The sequence below is a fragment of the Lissotriton vulgaris genome, chromosome 5 (assembly GCF_964263255.1).
Source record: "Lissotriton vulgaris chromosome 5, aLisVul1.2, whole genome shotgun sequence".
NCBI lineage: Eukaryota > Metazoa > Chordata > Amphibia > Caudata > Salamandridae > Lissotriton > Lissotriton vulgaris.
In genome coordinates this window covers 1,823,191,235-1,823,207,258 of record NC_141693.1, presented here as the reverse complement: position 1 = coordinate 1,823,207,258, position 16,024 = coordinate 1,823,191,235, and positions in this window count along the sequence as shown.

The window sequence follows — 16,024 nt, the reverse complement described above, 5'->3', positions numbered from 1 at the left end:
GGAGAAGGGCTCCATTGAATATCAAGGCAATAGGCTCGAGTTCTACCCAGACTTCACCATGGCAGTGCAAACAGCCCGTAAAGAATTTGCCCCGGTGAAACAAATGCTGAGGGCTAATGATGTTGTGTACGCCATGTTGTATCCTGCACGCCTACGGATAGGGCCACCGGCGGATAACAAGATTTTTTCTTCCCCCAAGGCAGCAATGGACTACGCCAAAAAATTGAAAAAACGCGCCAAAGAGCCGGACGGGAGGAATGTGGCGGAAGAAGAGGGGCAGGATGAAGCTGCATAAGCTGTTCTGAATGTTTACCTACGACGAGAGCGCTGCTGCGATGCACACTGCGGACTACTCCCCATCGACCTCTCATTCGCTTTCTCTTTAACGAACTGAGGAGTACTCTGGGGCTGCTGGCCCTTGAGAGTGAGAACATGGATATTGTGGAGGGTGGGGGAAGATGGAGGGCGACGTCCCTATATCTGCTATCGACTTACGTTTGGCTGGCTCTATACCTAGCACACTAGATTGAAAGGTGGTGAGCTCTGAGGGGCTCGTACTGGGCCTGCCCTATGGATGCCAGGGCCCTCGGTTGAAACTACGGCGCTCTTGGTAGTAGGCACATCTGGGGCACTTCTAGTACTGTATGATAAACTGTTGGCACAATATTGGGAGCCTGTTCACGAGATTAGGGTTGTGAGGTTGGAGATGTTCTAATTGAGTGTGGTCCACGCTCCCGTCATCTCTTGGCGGGAGAAGTGTGCCGCTACGCCCCTGATAAGGGAGATCCCCACACACTGTTGTTTGAAATGTTGGGGGTTGTGCAATGTTGGGTTTCGGGATGGCTTCGGCTAATTGGGAGCGCTGAAGTGGGCGGTGGGATGGGGGAAGGGGGATTGAGGGCTGTTGAGGGATTGTTTACTGTCCTGGTCTGGGATGTGAGGACTGTGGCGCTGAAGCTCCTCCGGTTGAGGGTCCGTTTCTTCTACGAGGATGCTCATGTCGCATATGGTTGGTGGGGTGCAGGGGTGAGCTTTCTGGGATGGGCAAGGTGGCGGTTCTATTGGCGCTTGGGAGGCTTACAGAATGAGAGTAATGGACAGGGGGGGTAAGGTCACATGCATAACGTGGAATGTGCGGGGTCTTAATAGGCCGCAAAAGACGAGACAGATGCTGGCATTTTTGAATCGACATGGCGCTCAGGTGGTGTTTCTTCAGGAAACGCATCTTCAGGGCAGAGCGGCTGAAATGGTGGGCAGACAGTGGGCGGGGGTGCGACTGGCCACTAAGTACTCTTCATATGCTAGGGGGGTGTTGATTTTGATCAAGAGAAATTTACCCTTTGAAGTGGTGCACGAGGAAATCGACCAGGAAGGGAGGTTTATTATTGTGCAGGGCAAGTTGTGTGGTATGTTGGTTACTTTGCTCAATGTGTATGGTCCAAATATTGACGATCCTGATTTCTATGTAATGCTCTGGAACAAACTTTACTTGCTTGCACCGTCAGCTATTCTATGCGGGGGAGATTGGAATGTCACGCTCGATTCAGTGCTGGACAAGAAACATGACAGTCCTGTTGTGCGCAAGAGGGCGGCGGAAGCAGTGTGCGAGGGTATGACTGGACTGCAACTGCTGGATGTGTGGAGACTGCGGAATCCAACTGTGCGAGTGGGTACTTGCTACACTTCAGCACACGATACATGGTCGAGACTAGACTTCTGGCTGACGACTAGGGATGTGTGTGGTTGGGTGGTAGATGCTGCTCACTTGCCTCGCACTATTTCGGATCACGCTCCTGCTACACTGGTATTGCAGATCCCGACACATGCCCCAGCCCCTTTCACTTGGAGACTATCTCCGGGGATACTGACTGACCAAGTGCTTTCTGATCGCCTAGGACGAATTGTTGAGGAGTTCTTTGTTAATAATGTGGGATCTGTTGATGATATAAGCACGGTGTGGGAGGCCTTCAAGGTGACGGTGAGAGGTGCATGCATAGGCTTGAAATCAGGGGTGCTCACGTCTATCAGGGGTTCCATGTCCAGGCTGGAAAGGGAGTTACTATCCCTCGAGAGACGGTTGGAAGAGGGCGCGCAGGGCGCGACACTTGTAGACATCAGAGTGAAGGTCACGGAATACAATGAATTGGCGGAGCAGGAGGTGAAATTCTTGGCTAAGCATGCTACTGCTAGATACTATGGCGAGGGGGGACGTCCAGGAAAGGGACTGGCGGATCGCATCAAGGAGCCGTGGGCCACCACTGAGGGTATCTTGGCCTGCTTCTCGAAGCATTATGCGCAACTCTATGAGCGGAGGGACACGGCTGATGAGGAGGAGGTGGACCGATATCTGGAGGGTGTTGCCTTGGTATGGCTTTCTAAAGGTCAGCAGGAATTCCTAATGCACCATATTACGGAGGCTGAATTCAGGGACGCCATTGCGGCACTTCCGAATGGAAAGGCGGCCGGCACGGATGGTCTGCCCTCCGAATTTTATAAAAAATATGCGGACATCCTGATTCCACAGCTGGCGCTGGTCTTGGAAGAGGCGTTTGAGCGTGGACGGCTCCCGGCGTCCATGAGAGAGGCACTCTTAGTGGCGCTGCCTAAACCTGGGAAACCACTAAATAAATGTGATTCATATCGTCCCCTCTCACTTATGAATACTGATGTCAAAATTATTGCCAAAGTGTTGGCTACGAGACTACGTCTACTCTTGCCAGTCATGGTCCTGCCGGACCAATCAGGTTTCATCCCTCTCAGGTCCACGACGCATAATCTGCGGACACTTTTCGCTGTATTGCACCTACTCAAACCGGATCTCCCTGCGGCGGCGGTCATGCTTGACGCGGCCAAGGCCTTTGATTCGGTGGCATGGAAATATATGCTGGCTGTCTTGCACCGGATGGGGGTGCCTTTCTTCTTCACTTCCCTTATCGCTCTATTGTACACCGCTCCGACTGCAAGAGTCAGGGTCAACGGACATGTCTCTTCGTCATTCCCGATCCAGAGGGGAACAAGGCAAGGGTGTCCTCTATCGCCACTATTATTTGCCATCATGATGGAACCTCTGGCCTGTATTCTGCGGCAGAGGTACTCGGAGGCAGCGTTGAAATTCCCCCTCAGATCTCTGGCGGTGTCGATGTATGCGGACGACATGGTCCTGTATGTCAGAGATCCGTCGCTCCATCTTGAAAATATACTTTGCGAATTTATTAGGTTTGGTCGACACTCCGGGTTGACTATTAACTGGGACAAATCGGTGATACTCCCACTCACGGATGCGACCAGTCGGGTTCCGCTGGAGTTCCCTTTGGAGTGGGCGACGGACCCGGTTCGCTATCTGGGCATCTGGGTACATAGGGACTGCCAAGAAGTTATAAGGGCTAACTATGGAGTAGCCATCTCTAAGCTGGAGGATCAGGTGGCGAGATGGATTCGGCTCCCTCTGACGCTTGCTGATCGTACTTCTTTGATTAAAATGGTGGTGCTGCCGAAATTTCTTTATCTCTTTGTGAATGTCCCGGTCTCGCTGAAATCGTACTTTTTCGCACGGCTGAAGTCCCTCTTGATCTCGCTCACCTGGGCTGGCAAGAAACCGCGGGTGACCTGGGATGTCATGACTAAATCGCATGCACTGGGCGGGTTCGCCCTGCCGGACATGAAGCTTTATTACCTATGCGCGCAAGCTCAATTCGCCAGTTACTGGATCACTGCTCCGCCATACACCCCACATGTGGCGCTTGAGGCTAGTGCAGTCTTGCCGTATCCGCTAAGGGCGATGATAACCAACAAACATTCAGTATTCGAGAAGGGGGAGATTGATACGGTACGGCGCACGGCATCTGCTTGGGAGGACCTTGGTAGAAGGGCTGCTAGATTGCCGTTATATGCTCCGGCTATGCCGCTTCTATATCACTCAGATATATCAGTGTCCAGTGAGGTCGGGGGATTGCAGGTCTTGAGGCAGGCGGGAGTTCAGACCATGGGGGATCTTTTCCCGGGGACCTCCTTTCTCTCTTTACAGGCCATGACGGAAAGCTCCACTAATACGGCTATGTCCACTTTTGTGTACACCCGCTTGAGGGCAGCAGTGCGAGATTTGTTTCCAACGTATCCGGCGGAGCCGTTAACACTTGGGGCATTGCAGCTGCTCTACACAGCCAAAGATAGAACTACACTGCTCTCTAGACTTTATAAGGCTGCGCAGGAGGATGAAGGAGGGGGGGCGGTCTTGGCCAGGGCGCGCTGGGATAGGAGTTTGCCAGAACCTCTGAGTGATGAAGAATGGGAGGAATGCTGTAACATGACTGGGGGATGTGTGATCAACGGCAACTTTCGCCTCCTGCACTTTAAATATCTGCATCAATGGTACTACACACCGGTCCAGTTGGTTAGATATGGGCTCCGGACCAGTGCCCAATGTGTCCGATGTGGAGCTGACGAAGCTGATTTTATACACTTGGCCTGGGGTTGTCCGCGAGTGTATGATTTCTGGAAGGAGGTGACTGAGAGACTGTCTGTCATGATCTCTAGCGAGGTCAAACTGGACGTACGTCTCTGCCTTTTGGGCATTGCTTCTGGGGTACCTGCTCAATCAAGACGACTTGTGGTCCTGGCTCTGCAGTTGGCTAAGAGGAGGGTCGCTATTGGATGGGGGGGGAGGAGGGCACCTAATGTACAGATGTGGCTGAATGACATGGCCTACTGTAGAGACCAACTGCAATGCTATTATGAGGAGCTGCCAGAGAAATCCCGCCCTCGGGATGTATGGGAGCCGTTTACGCTATATGTGCTATCTCTGGACGATTCTGATAGCGAAATGAGTGAGATAGTGAATTTGTCGGGGGGGGCAGGAGACAGCGTGAATGTGGCCTCAATATGTGTGGGGCATGCTAGCTAAGCGGGGTGTGCGACTACTGATACCCTCTGGGACACTTGCACTTGCTCTGGGAGAAGATGAGACTGTACTACCCTGTGATGCTCTGTACTACAGTGGGTGCTGTGAGAGACACTGAGGGGTGTGGCCTAACTCAATTATACGCTTACTGTTCCCTACTGAACCGGCTGTCATACGGTTTATGCACATGCTAGATTTGAAGTCTTCATCAGGACCAGGATAGAGGGGGTTGGGAGGGAGTTGGGGTTAGTTGTCGGTTGACTTTGGTTGTGTTAAAAAAAGGAAACAGACCGAGATCACATAAGGGCAGACGGCCGGACTTGTTCGGGTACATTGGACATTGCTTCGGGAACACTTGTGGTGGCTTCATGGGCTTAACGTACACTGCATGTGAGTTTGGAATGAAGAGATGTACTGCTTGCCCTGCCTAATATGTGGTGCTCTGATTGCGGCCGGCCCTATAAGCGGGTTGTAGGCACACCGCTGTGTAAATGTGCTAATGTGCAATAAAGGTCTACCAAAAAAAAAAAAAAAAAAAAAAAAAAAAACATTAAATAACTAAATGCAACATTCAACAACTATGAGGGACACTTTCTCGCGAGCAAAATCAAGCAGTAAAGACAAGGGAAACATAAATATCAGAAATGACACCCATTTGAACAACGAGAAACACTAGGAAGATATTAAAACAGATTGTGCGGATGGCATGACGCCGTTCCTATGCATTATTCATTGAAATCTTGCATAAACATCACGTTTTTCACCATCTGTTTGGTATCATCACATTGGATATAGGTGGGTCATTACTTAAATAAACTATGTTGCCTGTATAAAACTGCTTTATTCTATTAATTGTGAAATTGCCACAACTCAAGTATTTAAATGCCACACATAGGAACACTGCATACAAGGAGTACTGTACATAAACAACCTAAAACATGGCAATTAACTTCAGTTTTAAATCTGTAGCAGGCACAATTCTATGTTCAACTCTCCCTTTTACCTTCAGTCATAGCCATAGCTGATGCTTCTCAACAACACACCTTGTCAGCTGCCCAAAAACTTAAGTGACACAGTCTGCTGATTCATGGACACCGCCACAGACAGACAGGCAGTGGACAAGCCTCAGCCTCACAGGCAGTCACTGTGTGCCAGCAGCCATGGTGCTGTAATCTATTAAAAACGAGTCTCATCAACCCTAATAAAAATCATGATTATCCCGAAAGAGGTCCACGTCACCTGCTTAACCCTGCAAGGGCGCAAAGCGAGGGCTGCAGGACACTGGAAGATTTACATGGTGGTGCTCAGAAAAACGAGGATGGAAACGGAAGAGGTAGCTAAGAAACACGAAGTGCTGGAGAGAGAGAGATACAAGGCGCTCAGAAACATGGGTTCCTAATATAAGCAGTCTAGAAACACATGGTGAATATAGGAAGGAGCTGAGGACATTAGGCAAACGTCACAGAGCATCCTCCGGTGCATGATCTATCTTCCAGACTAATTAAAATAGGGCCTAACTGTTAGAATTCAAACATGTGCACCTTTCAGCAGCATTCACTATCTGTTGGTACTCCAAAAATAACAAAGGTTACCAATTAAGGACAAGCACAAAATTCGAATTTTTTTGGAGGGCCCAGCTTTGTTGGACTGATCAATGGTTAAAATGCTTGAAGCAGAGATAATGGGTAGTACCCATGGTTGGCACTTTAATTTATAACGAGTGTCCCTTATCCTTGGCTATTACTGCACTCCAAAGAGCTATTAGTTTCTTGGAATTCTGAGGTGCGAGGGAGGAAGAGTCAGTGGGTTTAAGTCATCCAGTGGTGCATGTGCGCATGTATTAATACCAACGAAGCCACCGCCCCAGAAGAGAACCAGGTGGGCACAAAAGCACTGAATGTAAAGTTGCTGTACGCAAAAGAGACTGGACAACATCTCTTGCCTTTGGGGGGACTGTATGCAGCAGGTGGCATAGATGAGCTGCCTACATTTAAAATTAAGAGAGTCAACATAGTTGAGTCACGGACAAGTAGGTGAGCACTAGGCAGCTAAGGCACACGGGTCACTCACAGCAGGCAGAATTAATTCAACATTACTGCTCGACTCGCCGACACCCAAAAATAATTATACCCTGGTCCGCCCCCTCCCCTTCCCTCGGATGCACAGATCACACCACAGCATGGCTGTCACAGAGAGCTATCCAATGCTGCTCTGATGAGTGACGCTGCTGAACTGTGTGAACTTCTGCTACAGTACAGGGCACTGGAGGCAGGTGATCATGACCGCGCTACAGACAACTGCTAATTTACTAAAACAATACCATCCACTGCCAAACAAATAGCAGATCAATTATACACTTTCACGGGGCTCTGTGACGCGACACACACTTACTCTGTGTGGCTCAGTGCAGCAATTCAGTTCCGGGCCGCCTCCTGACTACAACAACTCCTGCTGCAAGGCAAGCTTGCTGCTGTCGCCCGTCCGGCGCCAGCCTGGAAAGTCTTCACAAACACTGTGACCTCTCAGCGGCAGTTGGAGCACAGTGGTGTACTGGGCTCCACAGCGGCCGTTGGCCGAATGTCCGGGTCTATTAGTTGCTACGCAGTGCTTCACATCAATTTTAAAAGTAAAACTGCGTGCCCCACCCTCCCTTCAATGCAATTGTAGCTAACCCTCGCGCCAACGCGGAGGCATCAGGACACCCGACCCCGCCTATTAGTTTCTGCACGGACGGTGTCGGGAATTGTTGCAATGTTTGTAGCTAGCTGATACTCAGCCAGCCCCAATAAGCCTCCTGCAAGGAACAGCACACACGCTGCCACTCCACCAGGGTGACAGTTCAGGCAGTTGATAGCATGTTTTTCGCCGCCCTCCCCCTTTTGCCGCCCTAGGCGGCCGCCTAGTCCTGCCTAATGGTAGAAACGGCCCTGATTGGGCTGAAGACGGCTGGAATGCCAGAAACCGTTCTTTGGAATCTTGTTTCCGGTCCAGGGAAGGCATGGCTTGGCAGTTCGGGCTGGACTGTTCCCATGAGGCACAGGGTCAGACTGATTTGCATATAGCCATGTCTGAACTGGAGTGGCAGAGTGGGCTAAAGAACGGTGATGGATTAAACCCAGATCTTTTGACTGGGTGTGAGTGTTTGATTGATTCAGATGCATGGATATGTAATGCTAGGATGCTCGTCGCAATCATCTACGATAAGGGGGGTGGCCATTATGTGGAAATGTAATGTGGGGGGGTGAGGCGTACCAAAACGGATGGGTCTGGTAGATGGGTTCTGGGGGAACTGAATCTAGGCATTACATTTTGTATGATCTATGGATCAAACGAAGATGAGCCAGCAGTATTTGACGAGCTGGAAGAGGAGTTGGCTAATTGGGGTACCCCATGGTAGTGTGTGGAGACATGAATATATCGGCTGATTGGAGGCAGGGAGGTAAATATACAGGACGTAAACACAAGGTATTTAAGGCATTAGGCTCTCTACTTCAGTCGCATGGCTTGGCCGATGTATGGGGGGAAAAAGTGCCTGGGGATCCAGGTTTTACTTATTTTTCACATCCAGCTCAGAAATATTCTAAGCTGGATTATTTCTTTGTTTCGTTGGGGGAGCTATGCAATGTTAGAATTGCAAAGCTTCCAAGAATAGTCTCGGATCACAACCCTCTGATATTGACATATAAGGTGCATAATATCCCGAGGAAAACAACAAGGTGGACATTTGAAAGGAAACTACTAAATGATGATAGGTTTGTAAAGCACCTTAAACAGTGGGCGAAAGAGTTTTTTGACATCAACAGATATAGCTCATCCCGAAATGGAGTGTGGGAAGCCTTCAATGCATCCTTAAGGGGGGAGACGATTAGCTGTTCCGCCAGGCTAAGGAAGGAGGATAGAAGCAAAGTGGAGAAGCTCATCTCAGAGTTAGTAGTGTCAGAGAAACGGCATATAGAGGAAATAGGGTCGGGCAAGGATGGTAGTGAAACGGCTAGAACCTTGGCTTTGATCAAGGGAGACATATTAAAAGTGGTTACACAAAAGGAGATTAGAGAATATCAGGCGTCTCGAGCAAGGCGATACGAGACAGGTGAACAAGCCGGTAGAGCATTAGCGCTGCGCATTAGGCAAGAAACTAATAAAAATAACATTCTCAAGATTGAAGATAATGGGATAGAATATACGGACCCGAAAGAAATAATGGGTGTGTTCCAGCAATTTTACCAAAAACTATATGATCAGGAGGCGGGGGGGGGGGGGGGTTACCATCCAGACAAGGGCTCGGGCTTGCATGTCCGGTTTTAGATGATAAAGACAGGGAGCAGTTGGAAAAGGATATAACCCTAGAGGAGATAAGGACTGCAATACAGGATTTAGCAGCAGGTAAAGCTGCAGGCCCAGATGGGATACCGATGGAAGTTTATAAGATCTTAGGGGAGGAAATTCTTCCACTACTCGTAGACCTATTTAACGGTATAATCTGCTCTGGGAAGATCCCTGATTCTTGGAAACAGACCAATATTGTAGTATTCCATAAAAAGGGTAAACCAGAGGATAATCCGGGCTCTTATCGGCCAATATCGCTGATAAACGCGGATACCAAACTTTATTCTGAGGTGTGGGCAAAGAGGTTAGGGGGGATCATTGGCCAACTTGTCTCTCCGTGGCAGCATGGGTTTGTTCCAGGGAGAGGCACCACGGATCACACTTCACGTGCGATCTCGCTATTTGATGCTATGGCTGTTACGGGGGGAGAAATGGCCATGATCCTCCTAGATGCCGAAAAAGCTTTCGACTGTGTGGTCTGGGAATTTATGTGGGATGTTTTGGTCAGAAGAGGATTCGGAGAGAAGTGTAGGAAAGCAATAAAGGCTATGTACATTGATCCGGTAGCTAGAATCACAACTATGGGCTTGCAGTCGGAAGAGGTGGTAATTAGAAGAGGTACCCGTCAGGGATGCCCTTGTTCTCCTATACTCTTCTCACTTTATATAGATCCCCTAATTAGGGAAATTCTAGCTTCAGATAAAATTTCCTCTGTTATAGTAAATGGGCATACCACCAAACTATTTGCTTATGCGGACGATTTGGCAATTGTCACTACTAACCCGCAGACGGCAATGCTGGAATTGAGTCAACTGGCTAATGCTTTTGGAACCCGCTCTGGGTATAAGCTGAATGAGGAAAAAACAATAATAATTAGCACAAATAATATCTATAAAGTCGACCAGAGGTATGTGGAGTCTGCAGTATATCTTGGGGTGAGGATTAACGCAAATGTGGAGAAAATCATACAAGAAAATTATGTACCCCTGATTGCCTCAATAGATAAAAAATTAAGAAGAATAGATGTTTTACACCTATCCCTGATTGGCAGAGTGAATGTCTTGAAGATGTCAATGTTCCCGAAACTATTGTACTTATTTCGTGCCATACCTCTCTTAGTAGAAGAGGGTCTGTTGAAGAAAATGGAAGCGGTCTTCTCCCAATTTGTGTGGCAATATGGGAAAATACGTATATCTTTGGCTCACCTATCTGTACCACTAGAGGGAGGGGGACTGTCTGCACCAAATCTGAGGCTGTATCACTGGGTTTGTTTAATGATGCAAATGAATGTCTTATTTAAATATGATGATATAGCTGTGCCGATTGGTTTGTACAGAACCCTCACAATATATGAATTGCTAGTAGGAGGAAGAGCATTGGGGCTCCTAACACGGGAAATAAACTTTAGGTATTTTAAAAGGAGTAAAAGTAAAGTGATGCTTAGTGCCTGGGGCACCTGGGAGTCAATGATGAGATTCCTGAAGATTCCGTAAATTAATAGTACATTAGACCTGTGGCGGTCAAACCTGTTTGTGCATCTTGGACAGAATAGCAATAGTAGGTTGTGGAAGGAGCTGGGTATTAGCTGTTTGGGGGATGTCATGGTTGAGGATGAATTACTGGGATTTGACATTCTTCAGCAAAAGTTTGGTATACCTGCTAATCAATGGCTTTTATATAGACAATTGGAGCAAACAGTCAAGTCAATCAGACCAAGGATATCAATTCAGGAGCCTAATTCGATTGTGAACTATGTAAGGAATGGTGGCAAGAAGATTAAAATCGGGTATAGCTATCTCTTGCAGGGTTTGGGCGATGACATCGGACAAATCGAATCAGCTTGGGCCCAAAGAATTGGGGATCCAGATATAGATATTGATTACGCTTTAGCAATGAATAAGAAAATATTAAGAGCTTCAAATTTAAAAGCACAGCACTACAAGACTATTTTTAACTTGTATTACACGCCTGCCAAGCTGTTCAAGTGGGGTAAGAGAGAAAACGATAGGTGACCCAGGTGTGACCAAGGCCCTGCAGATCTATCCCATATGTTTTATAATTGTCAGAATCTCACTCCAGTTCTTAAAGAAATTGAAAGATTCCTAACGGGGCTGCTAGAGCAACAGATCACTCTATCCCCGCTTATTGTTTTGATTGGCAGGGATGAAAACCTAAAACTAGAGCAAGAGGCCGAAGCATTTAATTTTTTATCTATGGCTGTTTTTAGGATTTTAATTTCGGCTGGATGGAAAGATCCTGTAGCTCCCACTTTTCAGATGTGGTTAACTAGGCTTCTGGGAACTCATAATATAGAAGAATGTCTGTACGATTTTAAAGGAAAGAGGTCGAGAGAATATGGTAAGAAGATTTGGGCTCCTCTTAGAAATTGGAGAGAAGTCAGATGAATAAGAGTAAGCCGATCTATTGGCAACGCTGATTGACTCCCTTATGTACCACTGTCCGAAACAAACATGGTTTTATGTCTTTTACAAGTGTAATTATAAGATGTATATAGCAATTTCAATGTCTGATTTTATCCTGTTGATTAATGTATGTTTTATTTTTTTTATTTTTTTTTTGATACCCGGAACCATCTCAATAAAAAAAAAAAAGGATTCAAGCAAGCCGGGCTGAAGGCGGCTGGAATGCCTGAAACCGGTCCTCGGAAGCTTGTTTCCGGTCCATGGAAGACATGGCTTGGCAGTTCAGGCTGGACTGTTCCCATGAGGCACAGGGTCAGACTGATTTGCATATAGCCATGTCTGAACTGGGGTGGCAGAGTGGGCTAAAGAACGGTGATGGATTAAACCCAGATCTTTTGACTGGGTGTGAGTGTTTGATTGATTCAGATGCTCCGTCCATCACCACCCCCTTTTGTACCTCTTTTGGCCGCCATAAGTGTGGCAGGGTATGCTCAGACGTGAGTCCCTTGCTCACTTTGCCACTGGATTCAAGCAAGCCGGGCTGAAGATGGCTGGAATGCCAGAAACCGGTCCTCGGAAGCTTGTTTCCGGTCCAGGGAAGACATGGCTTGGCAGTTCGGGCTGGACTGTTCCCATGAGGCACAGGGTCAGACTGATTTGCATATAGCCATGTCTGAACTGGGGTGGCAGAGTGGGCTAAAGAACGGTGATGGATTAAACCCAGATCTTTTGACTGGGTGTGAGTGTTTGATTGATTCAGATGCTCCGTCCATCACCACCCCCTTTTGTACCTCTTTTGGCCGCCATAAGTGTGGCAGGGTATGCTCAGACGTGAGTCCCTTGCTCGCTTTGCCACTGGATTCAAGCAAGCCGGGCTGAAGATGGCTGGAATGCCAGAAACCGGTCCTCGGAAGCTTGTTTCCGGTCCAGGGAAGACATGGCTTGGCAGTTCGGGCTGCACTGTTCCCATGAGGCACAGGGTCAGACTGATTTGCATATAGCCATGTCTGAACTGGGGTGGCAGAGTGGGCTAAAGAACGGTGATGGATTAAACCCAGATCTTTTGACTGGGTGTGAGTGTTTGATTGATTCAGATGCTCCGTCCATCACCACCCCCTTTTGTACCTCTTTTGGCCGCCATAAGTGTGGCAGGGTATGCTCAGACGTGAGTCCCTTGCTCACTTTGCCACTGGATTCAAGCAAGCCGGGCTGAAGATGGCTGGAATGCCAGAAACCGGTCCTCGGAAGCTTGTTTCCGGTCCAGGGAAGACATGGCTTGGCAGTTCGGGCTGGACTGTTCCCATGAGGCACAGGGTCAGACTGATTTGCATATAGCCATGTCTGAACTGGGGTGGCAGAGTGGGCTAAAGAACGGTGATGGATTAAACCCAGATCTTTTGACTGGGTGTGAGTGTTTGATAGATTCAGATGCTCCGTCCATCACCACCCCCTTTTGTACCTCTTTTGGCCGCCATAAGTGTGGCAGGGTATGCTCAGACGTGAGTCCCTTGCTCGCTTTGCCACTGGATTCAAGCAAGCCGGGCTGAAGATGGCTGGAATGCCAGAAACCGGTCCTCGGAAGCTTGTTTCCGGTCCAGGGAAGACATGGCTTGGCAGTTCGGGCTGCACTGTTCCCATGAGGCACAGGGTCAGACTGATTTGCATATAGCCATGTCTGAACTGGGGTGGCAGAGTGGGCTAAAGAACGGTGATGGATTAAACCCAGATCTTTTGACTGGGTGTGAGTGTTTGATTGATTCAGATGCTCCGTCCATCACCACCCCCTTTTGTACCGCTTTTGGCCGCCATAAGTGTGGCAGGGTATACTCAGACGTGAGTCCCTTGCTCACTTTGCCACTGGATTCAAGCAAGCCGGGCTGAAGACGGCTGGAATGCCAGAAACCGGTCCTCGGAAGCTTGTTTCCGGTCCAGGGAAGACATGGCTTGGCAGTTCGCGCTGGACTGATCCCATGAGGCATAGGGTCAGACTGATTTGCATATAGCCATGTCTGAACTGGGGTGGCAGAGTGGACTAAAGAACGGTGATGGATTAAACCCAGATCTTTTGACTGGGTGTGAGTGTTTGATTGATTCAGATGCTCCGTCCCTCACCACCCCCTTTTGTACCGCTTTTGGCCGCCATAAGTGTGGCAGGGTATGCTCAGACGTGAGTCCCTTGCTCACTTTGCGCCGGGCTGAAGACGGCTGGAATGCCAGAAACCAGTCCTCGGAAGCTTGTTTCCGGTCCAGGGAAGACATCGCTTGGCAGTTCGGGCTGGACTGTTCCCATGAGGCACAGGGTCAGACTAATTTGCATATAGCCATGTCTGAACTGGGGTGGCAGAGTGGGCTAAAGAACGGTGATGGATTAAACCCAGATCTTTTGACTGGGTGTGAGTGTTTGATTGATTCAGATGCTCCATCCATCACCACCCCCTTTTGTACCGCTTTTGGCCGCCATAAGTGTGGCAGGGTATGCTCAGACTTGAGTCCCTTGCTCACTTTGCCACTGGGTTCAAGCAAGCCGGGCTGAAGACGGCTGGAATGCCAGAAACCGGTCCTCGGAAGCTTGTTTCCGGTCCAGGGAAAACATGGCTTGGCAGTTCTGGCTGGACTGATCCCATGAGGCTCAGGGTCAGACTGATTTGCATATAGCCATGTCTGAACTGGGGTGGCAGAGTGGGCTAAAGAACGGTGATGGATTAAACCCAGATCTTTTGACTGGGTGTGAGTGTTTGATTGATTCAGATGCTCCGTCCATCACCACCTCCTTTTGTACTGCTTTTGGCCGCCATAAGTGTGGCAGGGTATGCTCAGACGTGAGTCCCTTGCTCACTTTGCCACTGGATTCAAGCAAGCCGGGCTGAAGACGGCTGGAATGCCAGAAACCAGTCCTCGGAAGCTTGTTTCCGGTCCAGGGAAGACATCGCTTGGCAGTTCGGGCTGGACTGTTCCCATGAGGCACAGGGTCAGACTGATTTGCATATAGCCATGTCTGAACTGGGGTGGCAGAGTGGGCTAAAGAACGGTGATGGATTAAACCCAGATCTTTTGACTGGGTGTGAGTGTTTGATTGATTCAGATGCTCCTTCCATCACCACCCCCTTTTGTACCGTGTTTACCATCTAGGGCAGAAAGTGTGGGTGTTGGAGCCAGTGGTCCTAGCAGCACTCTAAGACAAATGGTCTGGACCCCATACTATTGTTGAGCAGAAGGGAGAGGTAACCTATTTGGCTGATCTTGGAACTCCCAGAAGCCCCCACAGGGTGCTTCATGTCAACAGATGAAACCATATGTTGACAGGGCAGACATGGGCTTGCTCATGGCTACAGATGAGGGACAGGAGGAAGAGAGAGACCCTCTCCCAGACCTGCTTTCTCAGAACCCTGATGATGGTTCAGTTGATGGTGTAGCCTTGGCAGGCAGCCTCACTGAGCAGCAGCAGAAGGACTGCAGACAAGTTCTACCGTCCTACAGACATATGTTTTCTCTGACTCCAAGTCAGACTATCTGGTGCACCCATGAGGTAGATACTGGTGACAGTCTGCCTGTGAAGAGTAAAATCTACAGGTAACCTGATCATGTCAGGGACTGTATCAGGACAGCGGTCCAAAAGATGTTGGAGTTGGGAGTCATTGAGCCCTCAGAGAGCCCTTGGGCCAGCCCTGTTATCCTAGTGCCTAAACCTCACACTCAAGATGGTAAGAGAGAGATGAGGTTTTGCGTGGATTACAGAGGCCTCAATGCTGTCACTAGGACAGATGCCCACTGTGAGAGGATGGGCCCCGATACCACAAAAACACTACAAAGACCAGAATCCTTCAAGACCGAGAAGGGACATAATTGGGGGAGTCACCAACCAATCAAAATACAAGAGGAAATTCCACCCACCTCTCATTTTTCTTCACAGAGCCATACGGAAGCCATTGAGGGAGGAGCTAACCCCGGAAACAATAACACGTATTCCTTGAAAGACAGGACCCAGCAAGACGGAGGCGCATTGTCCTGCGGAAGCGGAACCCGAGAGGAGCCGAACCCGGAAGTACCTGGCGACCTGGAGGAACGGGAACATGAAGACGACGCCGCAAGCGAAGATGGAGAAGACGACCACTGGACTGAAGATTGGTGGCGTCCACCGGAGGAGGCTGACGAGCGGCCGCAGCTCCGGAGAGTTGTGGCAGGGTTGGTGAGTCACACCGCTTCACGGGCAGTCGGGGAGGGTTGTGATGAGAGTGGAGGGAGGGGAGACGCTGTTGGGTAAGGAACGATTGTGTTGTTTTTTTTAGACTCCTTTGGGGAGGGGAATCCTTCCGGCACGCAACCCTCAAAACCCTGCAGTCCCTCCCGTAGTTTAAAACCTACATTCCCCTTATTCCTT